The sequence below is a fragment of the Chiloscyllium punctatum genome, chromosome 44 (assembly GCF_047496795.1).
Source record: "Chiloscyllium punctatum isolate Juve2018m chromosome 44, sChiPun1.3, whole genome shotgun sequence".
NCBI classification, from domain to species: Eukaryota; Metazoa; Chordata; class Chondrichthyes; order Orectolobiformes; family Hemiscylliidae; genus Chiloscyllium; species Chiloscyllium punctatum.
In genome coordinates, this window is record NC_092782.1 from 10,383,892 (window position 1) to 10,401,030 (window position 17,139).

Genomic DNA, 17,139 nt, shown 5'->3' on the forward strand with positions numbered 1-17,139 from the left:
TGGCTCTGGCTAAAGTGCCAATGCCCTAACAAGAATGGCAATGGTATGGGAGGCCACAGATGCTTCGAACATCCAGACAGGCACGAGGTGAGTGATCTCTAACAGAGCAAGCAAGCATCCTGAGACGCAGCCTGGTCCATTCCATAGGTTGGGTGTCTACCCCTGTGCCCAAAGTGACCATGTACTGAAAGTTTGGTGTGCCCTGCAATGCAGTCTGTACTCCCTAACTCCCCTGCAAGAGATGATGTGATGGTTGTGAAAGGTTGGATGCCAATGTATACAGATGAGGGGTGCATAGTCCTGGTGCCCAAGGATCATGTCCCGAGGTGCTTATGATTTTCTGAGCAACACAGAGGCTTCTTGCAGCTTATGCCATGTTGAAGTCACCAGGTGCCATATCAAGCTTTCTTTTTTTTCTCTGTTTTTTTAATTCCTTTTTTTTATTTTCCCTTTTTACCCCCACATATCAAGCTTTCTCAATGTCTAGCTCATTTGGAGCATTTGTTAAGGTAGAAAATTGAATATCCATGAGGCGAGTTGGTCCATTAATAAAGCATTTAACAAGCTATAATCTTCCTTAATTAGAACTTGTCAGTGCCTAGCAAGAGACTCAGCTCACTGCTTGGCAAAAGCTCAAAAGATGGAGTGAAATACTTCTGACTTCAAAATAATACAAATTCCAAAAGGACAAAGAAGAAAAGAGTGTTCTGTTAATAAATTCCAAAAATACCTTCAGGTAAGAACTACAGCCTGGTAAGATTCGGTTCAGCTGACTTTCCAATTTACCTTCACATTGACAAATAGATTTCAACTACGATTTGGGAAGAATACTCAGTAAGTTTCCATTCGTCTTGTTCCAATAGTCCCCAGGGCTTTATCTTTCCACAGAACTCAGGTGAGTAGAAGTGATTTCGCAAATTCCAATTCTTTGTTTCCGCATTCTACTGTTGGTCAACACTGTAACTTTACTCCAGATTGTACCAACAATAAGAGTTTAAATAAATTATACAGCACATTGTGAACTACCAAAACCTGCTGTGTCTCTTTTGCAGTTTGGTCTCGTTTACTGGAATCTGGTCATTTTCACCTGACTCTGGACTAGCTGACTGACTACAATATTCATCAATCTCTTGGGTTACAGCTCGTGCAGGTAGAGACACGCTCTATTTCAATTTTAAACTCTTGAAAGTTAAGTGAATACTCACAAATTTCAAACTCCTGTCAACTTAAAAGGGTAAATCCATTCAAATTTAAAGGTAGCTTTTACTGAATCAGTAAAGACTCACCCTACCTTCTTCAGTCACAGATTAAGCATTGAACAGAGAGGCTCCTGTCTTAGTCAAGTATGCAGGAATTTTTTAACAACTACAAATATTGCAGGTAGTGCTGGACTTTGACACTATTAGATGCAGTGTCTCATCTATTTAATGTTTACATTAAAAATGCTTTTCACGGCCTTGGGTTGGGACTTATATTTCGGGTTGGGGACATCGTGAACTGAAGATGCATATACAGCTAAGTCCTTGTACAAACTGTGACATTTATCATAAGGAATGGCTGGAATTTAGAAGCCAATAGACAGTCAGGTTCAGCACCAAGAGAACAAGGTTCGAGAAGACGGGAAAATGGATGAAACAAAAAGAAAAAGAATGGATCTGCAGATTCAGGGGGACAAACCTGTAGTTACCCCAATCTATTCTGTTTTGTGTGAAGATTATCTATTTTTCCTGACCCCCTTTGGAAGATTGTTCTTACAACCAGTTTAGTTCTACAGCTGTTTGCTAGAAGCAGCTCGTGTTATGTGCACAAACAATGTCTATTTGCATTAATCCCTGTAAAAAGCAGATGAAGTTGGTTTAGACAGATAATTCAAGAGTGCTGGACCCAGAGTTATCCAAGAGCTTGAAACAATTAATATGGATCAGAGATTCTGATGTTCCCAGACTTGCAGTTTATTTTGTTTTCCAATCCCAGGCCTTCAAGTGAAAGCTGTTAAAACAGTGCAGATGGGGAGGGGTGATGTTCACGCATGGGGAGTCAGCTCAGCTTTGCCCTGAAGGTGATAAATGGCTTGAGATAGGTGCATGGCTTCGGAGATTTTCCTGATATTCATGAAAACTAATTTGACTGACAGGTCAGTCACTGTAAATGTTTCAGAGTGGGTCAGCTTTGATTAACTGTAAGGTAAGCAATATCCAACTGTCGTCCTGTGTCTCGCTGTTTTGATTTATTGCGATGGCTATCTTTTCCATTACTTGCACTTCAGATTGGGCTACAGAGGACTGGATTGCCTCTAAGTCTCCCTCACTACGTCACTAGTTAATCTCCACTCTTAGGCAGCTGAACAAGCAGTGCTGGCTGACAAATGTCCATGATAGTCTGAATTCATCCACAGCCTTTACGTGACAGATGAGTGTTCAAATTTTCAGAATAATAATGGAACTTTTGATATGTTTATCACCCTTGACACCCATTTAAAGCGCTGGTGTGAAATTAAATATTTTCATGAGCTAGTGACGTCTGCGGCATTTACTTCTGAACGATACAAAAACAAACCTGATTCACAGCTTAAAGTTGAGACATACAAATCTGGTTGTACATTAATAAGAAATAATCTGAGAATTTGGGTTGGATTCTGAGAGATTTTCAGTGTTGTGGTTCATGATTCACGCCACGCAAGCTGTTTTATGGGTAACATTGTGTCATACTCCTGTTGACTGGATACGTATCTTGCTCAAGGAAAATGGTCCTTTACGCTCAGAATAAGGAGCTCCGACACTGCCAGGATTATGACACATCTACAGTTGCCAGCTCAGGTTAGATGGCTCCAGAAGTGTCATCCCACAATCCCCTGCCTCCAACCAACTCCGCTCTAATATCCACATCAATGTTTACCATGTTCCCACACCAATTAAAAATGCATTGGGGTCTCACCATTGTCAGTTAACACCCCTTTCCCATAACTACATTCTGTATTTTTATAACTAGTAAGTTAACGTGTTCAAAAATTTGATTTGCTCTACTATTGCCACATGTACCGAGATACAGTGAGAAGTATTGTTTTGCGTGCCAGCCAGACAAATCATATCTTACATAAGTACATCAGTATAATAGAACAGCATGCAGAATAAAACTCTATCTTCATTGCTCATGTTTGTCTTTTGGATTCCTTGCAAAATTCTGGCAAGGTGTCTTCAGTTCCGGAGAAGGTCCAGGGTAGTTCTGACGGGTTGGCAGTTCTTGGGATATCACAGGTGGAGAATGTGCAGGGGCTTGGTGCTGATCAGACAGAGAAAGTTGCTCAGTCACAGAGGAAAAGAGAGCAGGCAGCTACAGATCAAAGACCCACAAAGGAGCACTTTCCAATTGGACTTTCAGAGAGTGGAATCCCAGAGCTGGGGTTTTAAAAAGAGGTGAAAATGTGTTGCTGGAAAAGCGCAGCAGGTCAGGCAGCATCCAAGGAGCAGGAGAATCGACGTTTCAGGCATGAGCCCTTCTTCAGGAATGAGGAAAGTGTGTCCAGCAGGCTAAGATAAAAGGTAGGGAGGAGGGACTTGGGGGAGGGGCGTTGGAAATGCGATAGGTGGAAGGAGGTTAAGGTGAGGGTGATAGGCCGGAGTGGGGGTGGGGGAGGAGAGGTCAGGAAGAAGATTGCAGGTTAGGAAGGTGGTGCTGAGTTCGAGGGTTGGGACTGAGACAAGGTGGGGGGAGGGGAAATGAGGAAACTGGAGAAATCTGAGTTCATCCCTTGTGGTTGGAGGGTTCCTAGGCGGAAGATGAGGTGCTCTTCCTCCAGCCGTCGTGTAGCTATGGTCTGGCGATGGTTCTAACCATGGAATGATTAAAGCACAGGAGGCCATTTGGCCCATAATGACCAGGCAGGTTCTCCGCAAGGCCAATTCACCTGGTTCTACTGTCTGCCTTTTCCCCATAACACTGCAAATCCCTTCTCTTCCTGTAGATCTCTAGCAGACAGATTAAGAACAGATAAAAACTCATCAGATGGGGAAAATATGACACAAAATCAAAAATGGGAAAAGTCAGCAGGTCTGGCAGCATCTATGGAGAAACAGAGTTAATATTTTGAGTCTTCTTCAGAGCGGAGGTACAGGGAAGTATCCATGATCCAACTGAATGGTGGAGTAGGCCCAAAGGACAGGCTCCTCTTCCTATATCCTCAGATCATATTTAAATTCTTCCTCACTATTAAGTTTATATTATTCAAACTGATGTGTGGGTGGCAAAGGAATATAGCTTCAGGAGAATAACTACAAGAAGAATTTTAAGAGTTTTGTTTCCCACACTGAGGTTGTTATATTTCCAAGAAGTCAATTTTTTCCTCATGTTCAACCATTGAGTGTTTGATTATATGAGTATTGGGTTTACAATGCAATAATGTCCTGCTTCACATACATGTCGTTCAACATTGTTTTTTCACTTTTCCCATCAGTCCACACTCAGGCTGAAGCAATCAAGCACCATGAGCATCAATGCTAAACAGACTCACATATTCAAACACAGAATAATTGACCGTTTTGGTGTTTGGCAGCAGGTGACACTCCTGCAAATGACCTTCAGCTCCTCTTGCTTATTCAGCATCAACATAATCACATGAAACACTTGTGTGTCCAAAGCTGTACGCAATTCTTCAGTGATAGCCAGCCAATGCTTAAGAAAGAATGCTGATATTTCGACACATTACGATCTAAACAATTCATTTGGATGAACCAGTTTTTAAAAATCAAAAATTGGCGAGGCCACATTTTGATTGATAAAATGATTTTCCTTCCAAATTACATTCAAACAGAGTTGTGTAATCCTAAAATATTGAATTATATCAGCAGTGAAATGGTGCAGAGCCATAGCCTGCTGAAAGCAAAAACAGGTGCAGTAATACTGAAACTGAAAACCATTGACATTGCATTCCAGTTTACTGGATAGACTGCATGCTGTCATGTGGTCTTTATAAGCTTACCTGAGTAAACACTCTAACAGATTGAGGTTTAACTTAGCTACTAAGCATACAAGACGAATGTGAAACTGTACTTGTGCACACAGCTATTCACTTGCGTGCCCAAGAAATGTTGCTCCTCTTGTACTTCAGCTCAGTGCTAAAGTGGACCTGAGAATGCTCCAGATTAAAAAACCCTGATTTCATTCATTTTACTTGGTGGTCTACTATTATCTCCTGATGCCTGCAGAATGACTTGGAACAAATCAACCGGAAAAATACCTTCAGAATCCTTTGAAAAACGGTCAGAACAAAGGAAATTAAAAATATGTCCCTCAGAAGAATTTCCTGTCATTAAATGAAAGATGTGACACTTTCTGGGGAGCACTTGAATAATTGATATGCAGAGAATTTTCGATGAATAAGAAGTTGCACAGCTAAAAGCAATTGCAGCAAGAAACATTCTCGCATTGGGCTTGTTTGTACCCTACTTAGTTTCAGCGCAGTCCTAATTTGTGTAGTAAGTAAAATTGGTTTTAAATTTTTGTGTGCCATGTCAGCAAAGAAATAAATTAGTAACTAAACATCTGGAACAGGAATGCTTCATTTTGTTGCAGGGAATTATCAAAAAACAAAATATTTTATTGCAAATGACAATTGAGACAAATATTTTAAGATTATTTATTGAAAAAAGGAATCAAATAGACATGATATGGGCCAGGAGCAGGCAAGTGGGACTCATTTAGTTTGGGATTATGTTCAGTTTGGACTGGTTTGAACAAAGGATCTGTTTCTGCTCTGTAGACTCTGTACCTTTATGTGATAAAGAAGGATCTAAAGGGAAACAGGGAGTGGAGTTAACCCAATTGATGGGCACTGCCAGTACTGCTCCTTTTGTTGTATAACGTTCTGCCTTCTTTGGAGCTCAATATAGTCAGTTTTTATTCCCTAATACTACAAGAGCTCGTAGATATTCGAACATCTGTAATCACGAAGAATAGATTCAAGTAACTTTGATGAGAACTTGGCTTTCTGGGTATTACGCATGTACTTAAAGGTCTTAAATAGCATCAGTGATGTGTCTACATACACATTTGGGGTGATTTGTGACAGACTTCATGTTGTAGAGAGCATCAGCAGATTTCTAGTGAATGGCTGCTGAAAGTGTGCAGAGCATATCATGATGTCAACTTTATTTGACACCAATATGATCATTTTGGAGCTGAACACTCTCCAACTCACATCCTCTCTTAACCTTAAAATATACAGCATTTGAAGATACATTGACGGATGTGGACTACAGGTACTCATATGAGATCATTGAGTTTCTCGTGATACGGCACCTATGCCCTTGGGACTTGACTCTTGGTAATAATCTCTGTAGATAGCTGCTTTCCCTTGCTTCATAATGTCTGCTATGGTCTTCTGGCCCCCTTCAGGTACAAGGTAACTTTCCTTTCTCCCAGCTCCTTCAACAAGTGCAGCATCAGACAACCCAGGAGCCTGCTGTCTGAGTTGTGCCATTCTTTAATGTTTAGCCAGTCACATTCACTTCCTGTATGACTCTCATTTCCTGCTGCAACTTCGATACTCTCTTCCTTTATCAGGTGAGCCTTAAGTGTTGGTTATTACTTAAGACTCTGGAAACATTACTGTCATGCCCAAGTGATGAACATTTGCAGTTTGTGCTGCCTAGATATTAAAATAATTGAATTGAGCAGGCAGCATGAAATTGGAGAGCTGCCTGCATCCCAATCAATGGTTTCAGGTTTAATCACTGCTCAGGGTTCCCGAGTTTGTACTTGGCAATGCTGAGGTTAGCTGCTGTTGATTTTTTGGGTGTCTCCTTTCATTCAGAAATAATATTGGAAAGATAAGGCAAATTTTTTAATTAAGTTGGACGCAGATGGGGAGGGGAAAAAAACAAGTAGGTCAATCGCAGAGTAAAACTGAAATTAGCTGCAATCTAAACAAGAAAGTGAAGTTAATTAGATTTTAAAAACACATCTCCATTTGCTTCCTTTTCGCGGCAGTTTCATGAAACTGCTCCTCACAACCCCAATGTTTTTTCTACCACGTTTGGGTATTTTTCTAAAGACTAATTGGTATTTCCCAAAGATAATATTTCATGGTGCTGCATAGACCTATTTATTTTAGTTTTAAGATTAAATCTGCCTACTAATGTTCCACAATTGGACTGTCTGTGTATATTTTTCTCTTTTTTTTGCAACTACAGTGAGTGGTTGCTTATCTTTCAGTTTTTATTTGATACAAAGATTTCTCCCCCTGAGCCATTAGCCTGTCTTTTCTTCTTTACAAGTGTTGGTGCTTTGTATTTCTAACCTTTTCTACTTTTGGTCCTTTCCTGAAACTTGCCCAAGTTTTATCTTCAAAACCCAACAGACAAGAATTGGGAAAATGCCAACATTATAAAAAAAATTATTTATCACACGGTACAGTTGTCCTCTTGACTTCTAAATATTATCATAACTGAAAAGGAAAGAGTTTTATTTGTTACTTGTTACGCTTGGAATGTGTTTCCTCAATTTTGCAAAAAATCAAAGAAACGTTTATCCCTCAGCAAGAGATGAGCCCATGCATCACTTTATCCACTTGCAAAAGTGTTACTGTAAAGAAGTAGGAAATATACTCATGAAAATCTCTATAACCAGCATGTTGGCAACCAAACATTGTTGAAGCTGGTGTGAGGGAATAAGTTGAGGCAAGCGAACCAAGTATCTACTGGGGAGCATTTGGCTCAGAGTGATCATTGTACCATAAAGCTTAGAGTAATAAGGGAGACAAACCTTTAACAATCCAAAGTAGGGTTTCTACATTAGAGGCAGGCCGACTTTGAGGAATGGGGTCATATTGGGGTAAACCAGGGTGATGAGTGACAGAAAAATGTTTACTGAACAATGGATTATCTGGATGAAGGAAAAACATCAGGTGAATTTAGATACATCTCAAAATGTGTGAATGGTCAGGGAACAGAAACCACTGCTCCTTCAATGAGGAGGGAATTAAAGCATTTAATGAAAGGAAAGAAAGAGGGTGTAAGACTGATGTCAGGTTAATTCTACAAGCATGATTGTAGCCCAAACACAAATACGTTGACAGGAAAAGTGAGGAACTAAGACTAGCTAAAAGATCATATGAGAATAAAACAGCAGATAACATAAGATTTTCTAACAACAGATAATAAATAACAGGAGACTATAAAAGGTGAGATAAGAGTCATAGAGATGTACAGCACGGAAACAGACCCTTCGGTCCAACCCGTCCATGCTGACCAGATATCCCAACCCAATCTAGTTCCACCTGCCAGTATCTCATATCTCTCCAAACCCTTCCTATTCATGTACCCATCCAGATGCCTTTTAAATGCTACAATTGTACCAACCTCCACCACTTCGTCTGGCAGCTCATGCCATACTCGTACCACCCTCTGTGTGAAAGAGTTGTCCCTTAGGTCTCTTTTATATATTCCCCTCTCACCCTAAACCGATGCCCTCTAGTTCTGGACTCCCCGACCCCAGGGAAAAGGCTTTGCCTATTTACCCTATCCATGCCCCTCAGGATTGTGTTGCTGATAAAGGTGCGAAGGTTATAGGCACAGGGAGGCTAGAGTGTGTATTTTGTATCAGTTATTCATTAGGAAGAAAACGCTGACAAAATCTTTGTTGTTGCAAAGATGGCGGAGGTAATGGGTGGATTGAAAGCTCATGCGCAGAATGTACTGAGAGGTTGCCTATGGTTAGAGTAGATAAGTCACCTGGAATGGTTGGCTTGCAACTTAAGTTGCTAATGAAAATGGAGATGGAGAAATTAGAAGGGCTTGTCAAATTCTTCCAGTCTTCCCCAGATATGTGAGAGATGACAGTGGACTAGAGAGTGGAATCTATGGCAACATTTGTTCAAGGAAAGATATAAGGACATTCCTTACAATTATCAGTTTATCATTGGTGGTAAGTAAAGATTTAGAAACAGGACTTCAGTAAGGCATTTGACATGGTCCCTCATGGTAGACTAGTAAGCAAGGTTAGATCACATGGAATACAGGGAGAACTAGCAGTTTGGATACAGAACTGGCTCAAAGGTAGAAGACAGAGGGTGGTAGTGGATGGTTGCTTTTCAGACTGGAGGCCTGTGACCAGTGACACACTTTTGTCATTACATAAATGATTTGGATATGAACATGGGAGATATAGTTAGTAAGTTTGCAGATGACACCAAAACTGGAGATATAGTGGACAACAAAGAAGGTTGCCTCAGATTATAACACGATCTTGATCAGATGGGTCAATGGGCTGAGAACTGGCAGGTGGAGTTTAATTTAGATAACTGCGTGGTGCTGCATTTTGGGAAAGCAAACCTTAGCAGGATTTATATACTTAATGGTAAGGACCTAGGGAGTGCTGCTGAACAAAGAGACCTTGGAGTGCAGGTTCATAGCTCCTTGAAAGTGGAGTTGCAGGTAGATAGGATAATGAAGAAGACGTTTGGTATGCTTTCCTTTATTGGTCAGAGTATTGAGTACAGGAGTTGGGAGGTCATGTTGCAGCTATAAGGACATTGGTTATGCCCCATCTGGAATATTGTGTGCAATTCCTGGTCTCTCTCCTATCAGAAGGATGTTGTGAATCTTGAAAGGGTTCCGAAAAGACTTAAAAGGATATTGCCAGGGTCATAGGATTTGAGCTATATGGAGAGACTGAACAGGCTGGGGCTGTTTCTCTGGAGTGTCAGAGGCTGAGCAGTGACCTTATAGGGGTTGATAAAATCATGAGAGGCATGGATAGGGTAAATAGTTGGGGGTAAGGGAGTCCTGAACTAGAGGGCATAGGTTTAAGGTGAGAGGGGGAAGATTTAAAAGGGACCTAAGGGGCAACGTTTTCACACAGAGGGTGGTGCGTGTCTTGAATAATTGACCGGAGGAAGTGGTGGAGGCTGGCACAATTACAACATTTAAAAGGCATCTGGATGGGTATATGAATAGGAAGGGTTTAGTGGGATATGGGCCAAGTGCTGGCAAATGGGACTTGATTAATTTAGGCTAACTGGTCAGCATGGATGTGTTGGACTGAAGGGTCTGTTTACGTGCTGTGCATCTCTATGATTGTATGACTCGAAAGGAAAAAAGGCACTTGTAAAGATTTGGGTTCATGAGGGAAAACCTTCACAGATTTCTCAAACAAAGACTACGTTTGACTAATCAAACTGAACATTTATGATGATTAGCCAAAGAGGGTTGATGAAGAGAATGTAATGGATGTTGTCTATTATAGTTTTCAGAAAGTGTTAGATAAAGTAACTCAGAAAATGCTCGTCACATGACAACAGTTCATAGTCCAACAGGTTTATTTGAAGTCACAAGCTTTTAAAACACTGCCTCTTCATCAGGTGGAGTGACTTCACTTCATGTGAAGGGGCAGTGCTCTGAAACCTTGTGATTTCAAATAAACCTGTTGGACTATAAACTGGGGTTATGTGACTTTTGAACTGTCAACCCCAGTCCAACACTGGCAACCCCACATCATAAAATGCAGTTTAACAAAATTGATGCACACGGAATTGGAGGGTTAGTGTCAATTTGTATGAAGAAAAATTGCTTTAGAACAAAAATGAATGAGTCACGATGAATGGTTGTTTTAATGATAGGATGGTAGATGCTGGCAGCATTGTTTTTTTTAAATGGATGGAAACAACTTGCACATTGAAACATGTTGCAAAAGTCTAAAACTTCCTGTTGATACCAAATTTGGACGCACAAAATCAAACAGAATTGGCAGGGAAGTGGCAAATAGGGAGAGACAATATTGCCTTTAATGGTGTAATTTTAAAATGAGTGCAGCAAATTCATAAGCATAGATCTCTGAAGGCAGCAAGATGTACTGAGAATAGGAAAAGCGAATGGAATCTAAGGCTTCACAAGGACAGACATTGAGTCCTAAATCAGGGATTAAAGCTGATTTGTTAAATCTTTATGAACAAAAACAGAAATAGTTGGAAAATCTCAGCAGATCTGGCAGCAGCTGTAGTGATAAAGCTAAGTTCATATTTCAGGTCCAGGGACCTGCTGAGTTTTTCCAGCAATTTCCATTTTTGTTTCTGATTTCCAGCATCCACAGTTGTGTATTTTGTTGTGTTTAGTTAAACCTTCGCCAAGTTCTCTTTAGACAACAACTCGAGAATTGCAACCAGTTTTAGCCAGTACACTTCAGGAAAGATCAGAAGGTCATTGAAAGGTTGCACAGGACATTTACCAGAATAAACATCCAATTTGGGGATGTAGGTAGCTTATTCAGCCCCTCAACACTGCTCTGCCATTTGATAAGATCATGACTAATCTGATGGTGGCTTCAAATTCACTTTTCTGCCTATCCTTGATACTCTTTAACTCCCTCGTTAGTCAAGAATCCTGTACCTTAACTATATTGATTGAACCGGCCTCCATCACTTTTTGGGAAGGAGAGATTACCAGAATCATGACCTTCTGAGAAAAAGAAGCAAAATACTCTCATTTCTATTTTAAATAGGAGACCCCTTATTTTTAAACTGCATCCCCTAGTTCTTGTCTCTCACAGGATCCTATGTGATTCAATAAGATCACCTTTCATTCTTCTGAAATCCAATGGATACAGTCCCAACCTATACCCTTGTAGGTTAATTAATCATCTCATTTAGGTAATCAGTCACATAAACCTTCTCAGAACTGCTTCAAAAGCAATTATGTCCTTTCTTAAATAAGCAGCTCAAAACCATACAAGGTGATCTAGATTGGTTCTCACTACTATACTATATAATTATAGCAAACCATCACTAATTTCAGATTCCATTCCCCTTTTCAATAAATGACAGTGTCCCATTTGCCTTGCCTCAAGTATCAGGACACAGATTCTTCTGCAAGTATTCTCATTTAACATGGTATTTTTCTATTCTTCTTGTCATTGTGGACAAGTTCACATTTTCCCATATTATATTACATCAGACAAAGTTTTGCTCATCGATATGTCTTACCTATGTCTCTTCTTTTTCAAGAAGGCAGCAGAGTAGGGAGGCTGAGCCTAAGACTCGTCTACTTCCATCAGCTTTCTTTTTCTTCTTCTCCTTTTGCTCTTCTTGTTCTTGTTTTGTTTTCTTTTCTTTTAAGTCTGGAAATGGGTGGGTGAAGGAGGAGCACTCCTGCAACAACACCAGGATGAGCTAGACAAAGCCTCAGCCTAGGTCAGGGTCTCCCAGTGAGTGAAGATCAGGTCCCGATCTGCCTCTACTGGCCTGATCTCAAGGGCTAGGCTAAGGCTCCAGGTCCATAGCCAGGCCCGAATGCCTAAAGGAGGAGAAGGGCAGTCTTGGCCCAATGTGGAGTCTTCTTGCGTGGCAGTCTCCTGGTATGGAGGTCTTGTCATCTTCGTCTTCAGTGTCCAGATATTCCTGTGACCCAGCAGTCAGTCTCATCCAGGAATGGTGGTCTTGGCCCAGCATGGCAGTCTTCTTCGGCCAAGGCATTTGGCCTAGTACCCAGTGGGCTGGCCCGGTGGTCTTGGCCTGGTTGCATCTTCAGGATATTCCATCATTCCTAAATCAGCTTGCCCCGAGCTCTGGAGTCATTAAGTAAACTGTGACTAACTTTGTCTTAAATTTACTTCTGTTTTTAATATATGACTTCTGTCATTGAGCTAGGCACTGTGGTAAGGAGGCTTATAAAACTTTTCACTGTATTTTTCATGTAAAAGTACACGTGATACTAACTTTCTATTCTATTCTTATGTCTTCTTCACAACTTACTTTCCCATATATCTTTGTAAATTTAGCAATCCAACTTGCAGTCCCATCATCTAAGTCATCAATATAAATTATAAATAGATGAGGCTCCAGCCTTGATCCTTGCAGCAATCTATTCAATACATTTTGCCAAGTTGAAAAAGATCCATTTATGCCTGCTCCCTGTTTCCCGTTAGCTAATCAATCCCTCAATCCATGATAATATTACTCTCTACACCAAGAGTTCTTAATTTGTTTAATAACCTTTGATTGACACCTCATCAAAATCTTTATGAAACTCCACGTACCTAATTCCACATGTTTCCCTCTGCTCAGAATGCTTATTATTTCCTCAAGGAATGTTAATAATTCAGTCAAGCATGATTTCCCCTTCACAAAACTATATTGGCTTATTGCATTAAGAATTTTAGAGCACTTTGCTATATCCTCCTTCATAAAAGATGCCTTACCTACAGATCTTTTCAAGAATCTTGTAAATTTGGAAAATGAGAACTAAAGCATCGACTGTGTCAGCAGCCACTATTTTTAGATTCTAGGATAAAGTTCACCAGCAACTGAGGTCAGCTTTAAATCTAGTCATTTTTTTCAATAACCTTTCACTGGTGATTGTAGTTGTTTTAAGATTGTTGTTCCCTTTCAGCTTTTGCTACACATTTATTAGTGGCATGTTGTTTGGATCCTCCACAAGCAAAGACAAATGCAAAATATACATTCAGTTCATCTGCCATTTCCTTATTGTGCAGTAATTCTTCAGATTCACTCTGTAGAGGGCCAACGTTCACATGACTTATTTGAAAATACCTGTCGAAACTCCTACTTTTTAAATATATTTGCAGCTAGGTTTCTCTTGTTTACTTATTTCACCCAACTGATTAATCATTCCTTGCTGATTTTATATTGTAATTATATGATCTGTTGCTAATCTTTACAGAACTATATGTTTTTTTCTTTGAATGTGGTACTATCTTTAACTTTTTTAGTTAATCACAGATGGCCCATCCTTCTCTAGAGTCTTGCTTCCTTATTAAAATGCATCTTTGCTAAATGCAATGAAATATCTCCTAAATATCTTTTTAGTTATCCTTTAACTTAATTTCTAAGTTCAATTAAACGAGCCTGTCTTTATCTGCTCAAAATTGTCTTGTTCAAAACATTTGTCTCAGACCCAGTCTTATCAACCTCAAACTGAATACAAATATCAATTATGTTATGATCACTGCACCCTAAGGATTTCTTCACTATGAGTTAATGAATAAATATTGTCTTCTTGTGCGCTATCAGATCGAGAAAAGCCTGAATTCTGGTTGACACTAGAGTACAGTGCAAATAATTTGTGCCAAAAATACTCCATGAACTGACCTTCCAAGTTACCTTTGGAAATTGGATTCACCCACTCGATATGTAGATTTAAATTACCCATGATTATTGACATACCTTTCACAAAGACCAAGTTATTTATTCTTGTACATTCTATCCCACAGAGTGATTATTGTTAGGGGGACTATAAACTACAGTTATAAGTGATTTCCAACCTTTGCTATTTCTTATCTCTACTCAAACCGATCCGATATCTTGATCCTTAGAACTAAGGCAATCTCTATCTATTTTCATTATGCCATCTTCATTAACAAAGCCAACCTTCTGTCTTCTGCTAGCCTCATGTCCTTCTGAATTGTCATAACCATTAATTTTTCAGGACCTAGTCTTTATCATCTTGCAGTCATGTATTTGTAATGGAGATCAGATCTTACTAACACATTTCTGTTTGAATTGTGAATTCATCCATATCGTTAACAATGCTACACACATCAGGTACAGAGCCTTTAACTCTGTAGACATTTTCACAAACTTGCTCCCTTGCATCACTATTTAGTTTAATGCTCTTTCTTTCATCCTAGTTATACATCTTGCTAGAACACGAGTCCCAACATGAATTAGGAACATCATCCCAGCTCACACTTTCCCCAGTACTAGAGCCAGTGCCCAATAAATCAAAACCTATTTCTCTAGCACCAATCTCCAAGCTACCCATTTAACTCCATAAGTAAATTTATCTTGTGCCAATTTGCCTGTGGCTCAGATAATAGCCCAGAAATTATCAGGTTTAAGGTATTGCTTTTCAATATAATCAATAGCTGCTTTTCTAACCTTAATTCTGTTGTTGGTGCTTGCATGAACTACAACCACTGGATCTTCCCTTCCCACTGCAAGTTTCTCTCTAGCCCAGAGCAATTATCCCAGGCCCTGGCTCCAGGCAGGCAACACAAAATCAATGTTCTCTCATTCTCAGTTACAGAAAATTATGCCAATTCCCACTGACTATACTGTCCTCAACTACCACAACATTGCTGTTTACTCTCCCTCGCTTGAATGGCAAAGCTGCCTTGACATGTTGCAATACCCAGCTCACTCGAGGAAGGAGGGACTGTAGCTCCAAGGTTGGACTGAATAGGCTGTGTCTTCTGTCCTTGGATCAAAGGAGTCTGAGTGGAGATTTGACTGAGGTGATAAGTCTGGCGCTGGAAAAAGCACAGCAGGTCAGGCAGGATCTGAGGAACAGGAGAGTCAACATATTGGGCATAACCCTTCATCAAGACTGGGGAGCGGGGAGGGGGTTGAGAAATAAATGGGGGGGGGTGGAGCTGGGGGGAAAGGGAGGTGGGATGGCGATAGGTGGGCGAAGGTCAGAAATGATAGTGATAGGTCAGTAGGAAATGTGGAGTGGATAGGTGGGAAGGAAGATGGACAGGTAGGACAGGTCAAGAGGAGAGAGCCAAATCAGCGGGTTGGATCTGGGATGGGGTGGGGAAGGGGGAATAGGAGATTTGGAAACTGGTGAATTCAGTGTTGAGGTCATGTAGTTGTAGGCTCCTGAGGCAAAAGGTGAAGTGTTCCTCCTTCAGTTTGTGGGTGGCCTTATTTAGGTGGTGGAGGAGGCCGAGAATGGACATGTCATTGGGCAAGTTGAATTTGATGGCCACTGGAAGATGGAGTTGGTTGGTGCGTATGGACCAGAGATGTTCCTTGAACTGTTCCATGAGTTTGCACTCAGTCTGTCCGATGTTGAGGAGACCACAAAGAGACCAGTAAATGAGGTTCAAGGATATGCAAGTAAATCGTTGCCAGATTTGGAATGATCCTTTGGGTCCTTGGTCAGAGGTGAGGGGAGAGGTGTAGGTGCAGGTTTTACATCTCTTACAGTTGCAAGGGAAGGTGCTGGGTATGGAGAAGGGGTTGGTGGGGAGAGTAGGCCAAACAAGGGAGTCATTGAGGGAACAGTCCTTACAGAATGCTGATAGGGATGGGCAGGGTGGATTTGAAGTAGATGTCAGTGTTGCATCAGTCACCAGAGACAGAGAGGTCCAGGAAGGGGAGAGTGTTATCGGAGATGGTCCAGTTGAAGGTCAGGGTGGACAGTGTTGGTGTGGTGGATGAACTGTTCAAGCTCCTTGTGGGAGAACAAGGCATTGCTGATGCAGTCATCGATGTAGCAGAGGAAAGGGTGGGGGGGGGGGGTGGGGGGGGGAATGGTACTCATGTAATTGTGGAAGAAGGATTGTTCCACATATCCTATGAAGAGGCAGACTTAGCTGGGAGCCATGTGGGTACCCAAAGCCACTCTCCTAGTTTGTAGGAAGTGGGAGGATTCAAAGGAGACTTTATTGAGGGTGACGACCAGTTCCCCCAATCAAATGAGAGTGTCGGTAGGGGGACTGGTTGCATTGGTGGGAGAGGAGGAAACGTAGGGCTTTTAGGCCTTCCTCATGGGGGAGGCAGGTGTTGAGGAGTCCCCTCCCTCTCCATCCCTGGTGAAAATGAGGTATTAGAGGCCGAGGAATTGGAGGTCATGGAGGAGATGAAGGGTGTGGGTGGTGTCAGAACAGCACAGGGAACGTCTCTGGTCTGTGTGCACCAATCAACCCGACCCTCCTGCGGCCATGCATTTCAACTCCCCCTCTCAGTTCCCTGATGACATGTCTATTCTGGGCCTCCTCCACTGTTGAAACAGGGCCACCCACAAACTGGATGAGGAACACCTCATCTTCCACCTCCGGAACCAACAACTACGCGGCCTCAATGTTGAATTCATCAGTTTCCAAACCTCCCCTCCACCTCCACCTCCACACGTACCCGCACCTCCACAACCCCCCCACCCACTCCCCTGACTCAGTTCTGCCCTCTTGCCCTGTCCTACCTATCCATTTTCCTTCCCACCTATCCACTCCACACTTCCCACTGACCTATCACAATTACCTCCTATCTTTACCCACCTATCGCCGTCCCACTTACCTTTCCTCTACCTCCAGGTCCCCCTATTTATTTCTCATCTTCCTCCCTTCCCCCCTCCCCAGTCCTGATGAAGGTTTATGCCTGAAACATTGACTCTCTTGCTCCTCGGATAC

General features: G+C 41.4%; 1 protein-coding gene across 1 annotated transcript in view; it reads left to right on the forward strand.

The window, feature by feature from the left end:
• The first annotated feature begins 672 nt into the window (after positions 1 to 672).
• Positions 673 to 17,139, forward strand: part of LOC140466712 (phosphatidylinositol 3-kinase C2 domain-containing subunit gamma-like) — a 223,152-nt gene continuing 206,685 nt past the window's right edge. The window contains exons 1-2 of the mRNA XM_072562213.1: positions 673 to 736; positions 1,053 to 1,150. The gene's annotated coding sequence lies outside the window, so the exon portion shown is untranslated. The remainder of the gene's footprint in view (positions 737 to 1,052; positions 1,151 to 17,139) is intronic.